Source organism: Marmota flaviventris, chromosome 4, assembly GCF_047511675.1.
Source record: "Marmota flaviventris isolate mMarFla1 chromosome 4, mMarFla1.hap1, whole genome shotgun sequence".
NCBI lineage: Eukaryota > Metazoa > Chordata > Mammalia > Rodentia > Sciuridae > Marmota > Marmota flaviventris.
Genome location: NC_092501.1, coordinates 124155288 through 124165232, shown reverse-complemented (window position 1 = coordinate 124165232; position 9945 = coordinate 124155288). Strand labels below are relative to the sequence as shown.

The 9945-nt window shown below is 37.0% G+C and overlaps 1 pseudogene; it reads right to left on the bottom strand.

Moving 5' to 3' along the window:
* Nucleotides 1–719: 719 nt before the first annotated feature.
* On the bottom strand, nucleotides 720–8056 carry LOC114087319 (purine nucleoside phosphorylase LACC1-like; annotated as a pseudogene).
* Nucleotides 8057–9945: the final 1889 nt, after the last annotated feature.

Genomic DNA, 9945 nt, shown 5'->3' with positions numbered 1-9945 from the left:
TCTTGATCTATTACTGTGTGTGAGGTGTCAGTAAACTATATCCTGTGAGCAAAATGTGGCTCCTCACCTGTTTTTTGTTTTGGAAAAAAAAAAAAAGTTTAACTGGCACACAGACACACTCACTTCCGTTCTGTCAGAATATGATTTTGCTCCACATTGGCAAAGGTGAGTAATTGAGACAGAGACTGAATATCACACAAAACACAAAATATTTATTATATGGCCCTTTAAAAAAAAATCTGGTCAACTCTACTATAGATAACAGTTGGAAATCTAGCTGAAAACTAATCTAATTTGTTATTGTGGATTTCTTTTTATTCTAGAATTCAGAATCTTTATGCAAAGATATCATTTCAACAAATTTTTTTAAAAGGCATAAAGATGATATGATAGAAATGTACAGATATCAAGTATATAGTAAACACAAAGAACATACAGGATTTTTTAAAAACTAAATCATTTTATTTTAGTTCTTTTAATATAAGCCTGCCTGATTACTCACTAACTAGGAAAAGGAATGGCTCATTTTTATAATAGAATATGTTACTGAAAATGAAGTTTTCTACTACTATGGTCACAATAAAAAAGAAAGACCAATTCTTTTTATAGAAATAAAAGGGTAAAATTAAGTATACTTAATTATTTTTTTAAATGAGGGGAGAAAAAGGCTAGAAGAGGAAGAAGAAGAGAGGGGAAAAAAAGAAGGAGAAAGAGAGGGAGTCAGATAAAGAGGCAAGAGAGACTGGAGAGAAAAGGGAGAACCCAGTACCTCATTCTCTAATCCATATGAAGCCAATCTGTGTGTCAAAATTAAGACCATCTCGGACATGGGAGAAAAATTTGTCAGGATGGCAAGATGTACAAAGGTTGAGATCCTGGTTCAGGTCATGAATATTCTATGGAAGAATTCCTTCTTGTTTTAGAAGAATACTTAGGATAAAGATTTTTCGAAAGAGAGCAAGCATTTATTTTACCAAATGCCAAAGAAATATGAAAACAGTATGTACAACGATGTAAAAGGGTTCTATATAAAATCTGGTAGGAATAATGCAAATTGTTACTTATGTACACAACAAAGAATAGCTAAGAAATGGTAGATTTTTACCACCTAAGTTTATAAATGAACTCTATGAACTTCCATACTGTCCTATAGACATAATCTAGTTACAGAATTTATAATCAAAATCAAGGGCTTACTTAAGAAGAAATTTTTCAAATACAAGAGTATTCTTAACTAAGATTCATTTGGTTTAGACAGAGTGTGCTTTTTAGTCATCTAACCATCTGGTCTTCTTTCCTTTTAATTAGCCATATTTTCACTGAAAAGTTGCTTCCCTATAAAACTTGAAATATGAATGAAAATTAGTGATATTATTTGACAAGTGAAATCAAGAATCAATTCCAATTCTTTATACTTAGGTATTAAATGAGTAAGGTTTTACTGACTGGAATAGGAACACAATTCAAATCAGCTATCAATTTTCCTTTGTAGAAATAACAAATATTTTCCAATAGATATTAAAAGCAAATTTTTTTAAATTCAAGATGCATGAGACCACAAAAAAAGAAAAGTGGCTGTGTATTTATGTTACCTAATATTTTTTTGAAGACATATATCCTTCCAATTAATTAGAAAATATGAACAAATTTTAAAATATTAGCTTTCTAAATGTTTTTATATTCTAGACAGTTTACCCGAGGAATGACTGTAATGTCAAGTAAATGCTAGTTAAGTTTAAGTAGAAATTGAAACTTTTTCAAGGCCAACTGTTTCTTTCTTCACTTTCAAATTAATGAGAGATACCATACAAGAAATTTTATGTCATTTGCACATGTTGAGAATAGATTTTATATTTAAAATGAGTTTTTGTGTAGTGTATATTGCAGTGTATATATGCCACCTGTCTTCTTGGAGTTAGCAACTGGTCTCTAAAATAATTTTCATTTCAGAAGCAATAAACAATAATCAAACTTGCAGTTCCACAGTGAAAATCAAACATACCTGGTGGCTTTAGGGATGTCAATATGGGGACTGGGTGAGTTAAAAAGTCATAGGCATTCAGGATGAAGATTATGAAGTGTGTTTGCTGATTCCCTGGGAAGAGTAAAACAGCAAGGTCCTACTGAAGGGACATACAGCAATAATGTCTTCTAAGCTACAGCCATATTCTGCTATCATAGCATTCACTGTAGCTATTGCAAACCTAATATAGTACCTCTCAGGCCTGGAAAATAGGAAGAAAAAGAGATAAGGAAGATTAAAAAATAAAATTTCAACTCAATTTGTGTCTAAGTTAAAAATGAATAGATTCAGTTTCTGATTCACATAATTATTACACATAATACTTTTTCCAATGTGAGATGTACTTTTACAAAATACATGACACAGAACAGCTATTTAATGGGAGTCACTATCCTCTTCCTTTAAAAACTGTTCTATATGCTTCATTTATACTATCTTAGTCTTCTCTCTTTACAAAATATTAATTGTGGTAAGAAACATATAAAATGTACCATTGTAAGTGTACAATTCAGTAGTATTAAGTATATGTACACTGTTGCATAACCAATCTCCTGCAGAACTTTTTCATTCTGCAAATATGAATCTCTATATCCATTAAATAACTAATTTCTCCCTTCCCTCAGTCTGTGGCATCACAATTCTTTGTTTCTACAAATTTTATCACTCTAGATACTCCTATAACTGAAATCACATAGTTTTTATCTTTTGGGAAGAGGCTTATTTTATTTAGCATAACGATCTCAACGATGCATTATGTCAGAATTTCCTACCTTTTTAAGGCTAGATAATATTCCATTGTGGTATACCACAATTTGTTCATTTATTCACCTGTTATTGGGTGTTTTGTTTGCTTCCAACTCTTAGGTATTATAAATAATGCTGCTATAAACATGGGGCGGGATATGTCTTTTAGATTGTGCTTTCAATTCTTTTAAATGTATATTCAGAAATATAGTTGATAAATCATATGGCAATTTTATTTTGAAATTTTGAGGAATGGCCATACTGTTTTTGGAGGTGTGAGTCATTCAACATTGTTCCTTTTTTTTTTCCCCCTGAGATTGTTGTAACTATCAGAATCCCTTTGAGATTCCAATGAAATTTTGGGATGGATTTATTTAGAAAAAAGTGCCTTTGGGATTTTATATGGATTGCGTTAAATCTGTAGACCACTTTAGGTAATGACATCAATATTAAGTCCTCCAATCCATGAACATGGGATTTCTCACCATTTGTTTGTTTCTTCTTTCATTTCTTTCAGCAGTATTTTGTAGTTTTCATTTCTACCTCACTTTTTACACATAAAACAAGTCTACTTCCATTAACTTTCCCTTTTACAAACTTCCCTTCCTCTTTGTTGGATTCTGTGGAATTCTAAGATTAAACCATTTACTTCAATCCTGCTTTCATCTACTTCCTGAAGACAAAAACCAAACAATGTTGCTTTTTTCCTTTATTCCCTATATTGGGAGTTAGATTCAGCTGATTAAGCTGGAGAGTAAGGAGCCCCCTTACTCCTTTCTTCAGCACTCCATATGTATATGCTTCTAAAACTAAGCACTCAGGAGAAGAGACCAATCTTTCCAGATAAAGGAAGAAGATGCTGAAAAGCAACAAATATTTAGATGATAAATTAAACTTCTGCTGGGAACCCATGAGATATGTGGTTATAGGAAGAACAGAATGAAATATCAGATTCTAGGTAAGTAAGTGGATGGGATATCAGTAGCCAAAATAGAAAACCAATGTGGTAAAGAAGGCTGTAGAAAAAACATATTGCATTTTTAACATGATGATTTTGAGCTACCTCTGAAATTAAAGGCAGTGATTTCAAAAGAAAGCAAATAGAAAAAAGTATTCTGAGCTAAAAAGAGATATTGTCAAGACTTTTATATGGACTAGAGCATCTCTCTGCCTTGGAGGCCATCCTTAATTATTCACATACCTATAATGTATTCATCCCCTATTTGTTTCTTTCCTGAAGGACATGCATATGCAAATATATACATCTGGCTGAGGAATTTTTATTAAATTCATCATATAGACTGCTTCATCTTAGAGATCTTAAAAATAAACATTTCAAAACATTATTAGTAAATAGTATTTCCTTTTTAAAGCCAAGAACTGAAATCCAAAACTTAAACAACTTTTGACAATGTCATATGATAACCCTGAATTCTCAACCAATTCCATTAATTTAGCTAGGTCAGAAGAAAAATATGTCACTTTTTTCTTTATAGTCTAAATATCAAAGTAGTCACAGATTTACAAGTAAGAAGGAATTCAAAACATCAGTTCTCATTTCACATAGAATCATAATCACAGGATAATTTAAATATTATTTTCAAATACTTTCACCAAAAAAAATTCTGTAACCTTAGTATAGCATCTAAAAGTACATCTGTGCTCTTCGGCAACAGTTATCCTTAAACACATGTAGTCATTTAAACTAAATGCAGTTTTGCAAACATGTCTTCCTTTTTTTAACTCCCTACTTTTACATGGGCTGCTGCATCTGTGTGAATTTCTTTGTATACCATGCCTGACATTCCTACTCCCTGGTGCCTGAATATCAAGGGTCCCTAAGCAGAGGTAGCATTGTGTCCCTAGGCAGTACTTAGACAAGAATGGAGGGTTGCTGTTTGATTATTGCAATGACTGGGGGTGCTATGGCATTAAGAATTGCAAGGGCCAAAGATACTTTCAAGGGCACAGTAGAATTATCTTACCCCTTAATGTTAATAATATCCTTGCTTACCAAGTCAGTGAGACCCTGTCTCTACATAAAATACAAAATAGGACTGGGGATGTGGCTCAGTGGTTGAGTGCTTCTGAGTTCAATCCCTGGTACCAAAAAACAAATCAAACAAACAAAAGGACTAGGGATGTAGCTCAGAGATAAAGTATCCCTCTAAAATTTTCTCATCTTCTCAGCTTTTAGAAAACCTTATTCCATGCAAAGATATTCTAAGACTTTTCTACAAGCCACTGCCAATACTTCTCCATTATCAAATATACCAGTTATACCAATTTACCTGCCCACTACATGTGAGAAGCAGTTTCATGCATCCAGCAGCACCCAGAGGCAGTGAAGCACAGTAGTTAGCAGCATAGGCACAAAGCCACTTCTGAGCTTAGTCTGGCTCTACTAAATACTAGCCACATGATCTTGGGTTAAGTTACTTAAATTGCTGTTCTTTAGTTTCCTCATCTGTAGAATGGGGATAATGGTAGATTTGACTACTTTCCATTGTTGGAAGGCTGACAGAAGTTAAACACTTAACACAGTGCAATATAATAATGCTTAGTATGTGCTACACATTATGCCTGTCGATAGGTGAAAATGGTTTCTGATGTGAATTCCTTCTATAATTCATAAATGTTAAGCATTAAAAAAAATAATAATATCCTTGCTTACAAACACTGACACTGAGCCAAAACCTAAAGACTCCTCAGGAATCTACCTAGGCACCATCTCCTTTGGGACTTCTACTCTAATTCATATCATTTGACTTATATATTCCCTTTATCTGCTCCTATAATAAGAGTATAGTACGCAGGCCCCACCCCTATCATTACATCGATCACAAAGTAATATAATTAACTGTCACGCCCACTAGAAAAATTCATTTTTTCCTGCATTAAAAATTTATGAGAATCCTCAATGCTTAATTAAATATATTTACCAGAGTGAGAAACCCCACATGCTTTTTTGACAGGATCTGTGAAAACTATAGGTATGCAGTCAGCACCAAGAGCTGCTATTGTGACTCCTCTCTGGTTCCAGGTGAGGTTATTCCATCAAAAATTCAGGCTCCTCCCTTCTCATAATCCACACTTCATTGGCATGATCAGTCTAATATCAAAGATACATGATAAAAAGATTTTGAAAATGGGGTTTCTCATAACATAAGCTTTTCTGAAAGCACTTATTTCAGCGCAAAATTATGTAACCAGCATAAATTACTAGAATTCAATAGGTCTATAATTTCAATACAAAACACTACACGCAATATCTCTGCATGTTTTACTTAAAGGAAACTAGGTTTTAACACTTAAGAGTTCAATAAAGCTCATGATGAATACCTCATACTTGAAATGGGTACTAGTCTTCCAAAAATTAGAATTTAACATTTTCAAAAGAAATTAAAATTACTTATCAAATTAATATTGCATTTATTTTTCCTAGACTCAAATAAAGCTAGAATTTTATAAGGAATAAGATATTATTCCTTAATTATGACGCTAGTATTTAGAAAATAATGGCTTTTCTTTCTTATAATTCAGGAATCTTTCTTCTACCTCAAAAAACGACAGTGTTACTATATGAAGTATTGACCATACTTTTAGAATTGAAGAGCTCCAGATGAAAAAAAAAAATCTGTGTGTGTGTGTGTGTGTGTGTGTATATATAATGAGATTTATATAAATATGAGATTTATGTAAATATATATTTATGAGATTTATATATCTCATAAAATTGATTTTTAGGCTATGATATATAAATCTCAGAAAAAAAACCTACTAAATTTTTAGATAAAACACCAGAAGCAAAAGAGAAATAACTTAATTAAATTCCATGTAGTTAATGGTGTGGTCTAAAAATATGGCTCAAAATATGAAACAAAATTTTACCTTTATTTGATAAAATTTTTCCACATTAAATCCTGCAGTATTTGCCAACCTATGTAGATTTTCTTGAACAACTACCTTGGGATCTCTTCGTTTGGAACTACTGAAGAGATTGAAAGAACTAAGAGTTGGTATATAAGATATCCCACCTAGTCTTACAGTAAATCCATGTATGAAAATATCTGTTGAAGACAAGTAATGAAGATTAAAAAGATGCTCTCCAAAAGACTACAAAGCAAAAAAAAAAAAAAAAAAAAGACTACAAAACATTACAAAAGCCAGTCTCTCCAGCAGACCTCCCTGATCACTTCAACCAGCTCTTATTTATCTGGCTTCTAATTTTGACAGCAGTTTGTACCTCCATATGTTCTTATTACCTACTGCTGTTTACCTTCCATGTGGGATTACTGCTCTTCAAAGGGTATCTTCTGTCTCACCTGTCTTTTTGGTACCAACAGCATATAGCTCACAGTAAATATTGTCTAACCAAGAAGGAAGATTGACTATTTTAAATTTCACTCTTCTGGGAAAGTATTAATGAGTTGATGTTTTAGAACTTCTAAATAAAAGATTTCTAGTGTTATAAATTGCATCATAAAGAAGGGCTGGGAAATTTGCTTAAAGCTAAATTGGTTTAGAACAAATTTGTATATTTAGTATGGCATTGAAGGAGTCTTCTCTTGTCACCCCTGACCCACAAGGCCATGCATAACACACATTGCAAATGATGCTAATGAACAATAAGTGAACATAAGAAAGGATGGGAAGAGGTGAGCAACCTCTGAAGACAGACTGGATTTTCACATATACAGAAAAACAACAGAGAATGTTAAATATACCTGGGATCAAAGGAGATGTGATAATAGTTAATTCTCCTTTCAGTGCTGGCAGATTTCTCAAATATGTTTCTATTTCACTCTGGATTTCTTCTAGTTCATGAGCTGTGATTGTGTTTATCTCAGTGGACTGTTTCAAAAGGCCATCTCTCAAAGTCACCTATAAAACTTCAATCTCAAAATTGTAAACCCCAATGAAGAGACGATCAATAAAAGCCTTCATTAAGGTTTTCCTGTGTGCAGGTACAATTACCTTAATGCTGCTTAGATTTTTTTCATCTATTTTTTGTTTAATGGTATACAAAGAGGCAGCCATGCTGGGATTACTAACAGTCTCAAATTCTCTCAAGAGAGCTAATAATCCATTTCTTGTTTCTAGTTCACAATTATCATGTTTACCATCCCTTTCATACCTCATGTTACTTGCAACCCATTATGCAAAGGAACTTGACCTTGGCAGCAAGGTGGTATTGGATGGCATTCAATGTCTTCAATAATATCTCATGGCAGTTTTCCTGACAGGTCAATTTCAAAACAAAAGATCAATCAAAACTGCTTCTGCCATCCTTCAATAATACACAAAGTTTTTCAAAGAAGACTTCTGTGCCAAACAAATTACCTGAAAAAAGAAAAATTGGCACAAGTAAGAATACAAAATGATATCAGTTTTCTTACACTTTACAACAGAAATGTGTGGCAAATTAAAAAAATAATTAATTGTCTTGATCTCAAAAAATAATCAAAATAGGGTTGGGGTTGTGGCTCAGTGGAAGAGTGCTTGCCTAGCAAGTGTGAGGCGTTCCATCTACAACACCACATAAAAATAAAACAATACAGTCATTGTGTCCATCTACAACTAAACACACACACACACACACACACACACATATATATATATATATATATATATATTTTTTTTAAGTAACCAAAGAGTACCTATACCCCTTCCAGAAAAGAAAGACCACTATTAATCACAGGAGAAACATGCCAAAGTCATCTTTTATTCTTTTTTTGTGAACATGTGGGTACATCTTTCCAGAACAATAATTCTTCTGCTTTATTTTCTTTACACAGGAAATTTCAGTAGAAAATCACTTGTTGCCTTAGAAAGTCCTGTTTTTTAATTACAGGGTGTCAATCTACGTGCTCTACCATTGGCTCTGCATAATTGTTAAATTGGGTCACATCCCCTCATATGAAACATAGAGAGGCCTTAAGTTTAAGAGTTTAACCTGAAAATCGAATTTTTGTGGGATGGAAGCTGAGGGACTAAGGGACTTCCCTCAGTGTGTGCCTTCTGGGCAAGGATCACGGAAGCGGCTGCCACTTGGATCCCAGGTGCTTCCTACCTACCTGGTTATTCTGGTTGGCGCCCAACTCCTCACCTTCACGCGGGGTTAACGGTCCCTCCCTGGTGACGCTTTGGGTGACCCGTTTGCCCCGACCCTGTTCTCCCGCCGCCCCTCGTCCTCTCCGCTCCCGCCGAATTTCATTTCGACAGCTGTGAGAGGATGGCCACCCGCCTTTGCTGGACACCATGGATTCCCACGCAGCTAGTCTGTCACCGCGGAGTCCCTGTCCACTGTGTGGCGCTCGGCTCCAGAGCACGGGCGGCAGCTCCGCGCCCGCCCGGCTGCTCCACCGACCGCTCCCCGCCCACTTAGGGCTTTGGGACCTGCGGACAGACTCGCAGCAGCGCGGTTCCCCTTCTCGAGCCTCACCCTCGGCTGCTCGGCCTGTCTGCAGGCAGCTCGGCCACGACCCGCAGCCTCCCTCCGGACCCCGAGTCCGCCCGAAACCCGGAAGCCGCGAGCCCCACGCACCTTTGCCCCTCACCGCGCCCTGGCGCCCCAGCAACCTCCGCGTCCGCTCCGGGTGGAAACCCGATGGCAGAGGATGGGGGCCGGGGATTCCTGGGACCGGTCCGCGCCAAGCGCCCGCCGCCGCTCAGCAGTTCCCAGTCAGGAGCCGCAGCCGCGGAGGACCCTCTGGCGTAGCCAGGCGGATCAGCGGGCCCGAGGCGGGCAGGCCGGACCCGGAGAGGGGGCGGCGGGAACGGGGGCGCCGTGGAGTGGTCGCGAGGAGGGAACGGCCGGTCCTGTGAGGGCCAGGCGGCGGGAATGGCGGTCGTGGGGCCGCGAGCGCGCGGGGGGCAGGAGTCCGGGCTGCGGGCGAGTCCTCTGAGTGGGCTGGAAGTCCCCGCAGCTGGCGCTTCCCCACGACCCGCTGAGCCAGCAGTGGGGCGGGGACACTTGGTTTAAGGAGCCCAGGCCTGATCCTGTCAGGTTAGCTCTTAGCGACTTGTCCCCTCCAGGTTCAAGGAATGGGCCTCTAGGGGGCGGTTGGTTAGTGTAGTTTTGTTTGCCTTTTGGTGATTCTGCCTTTCTTGAGAACAAGCCAATCCTCATGACAGCTCCCTCACTTTTATTGACTACACAAGGGTCGCTTATGCCC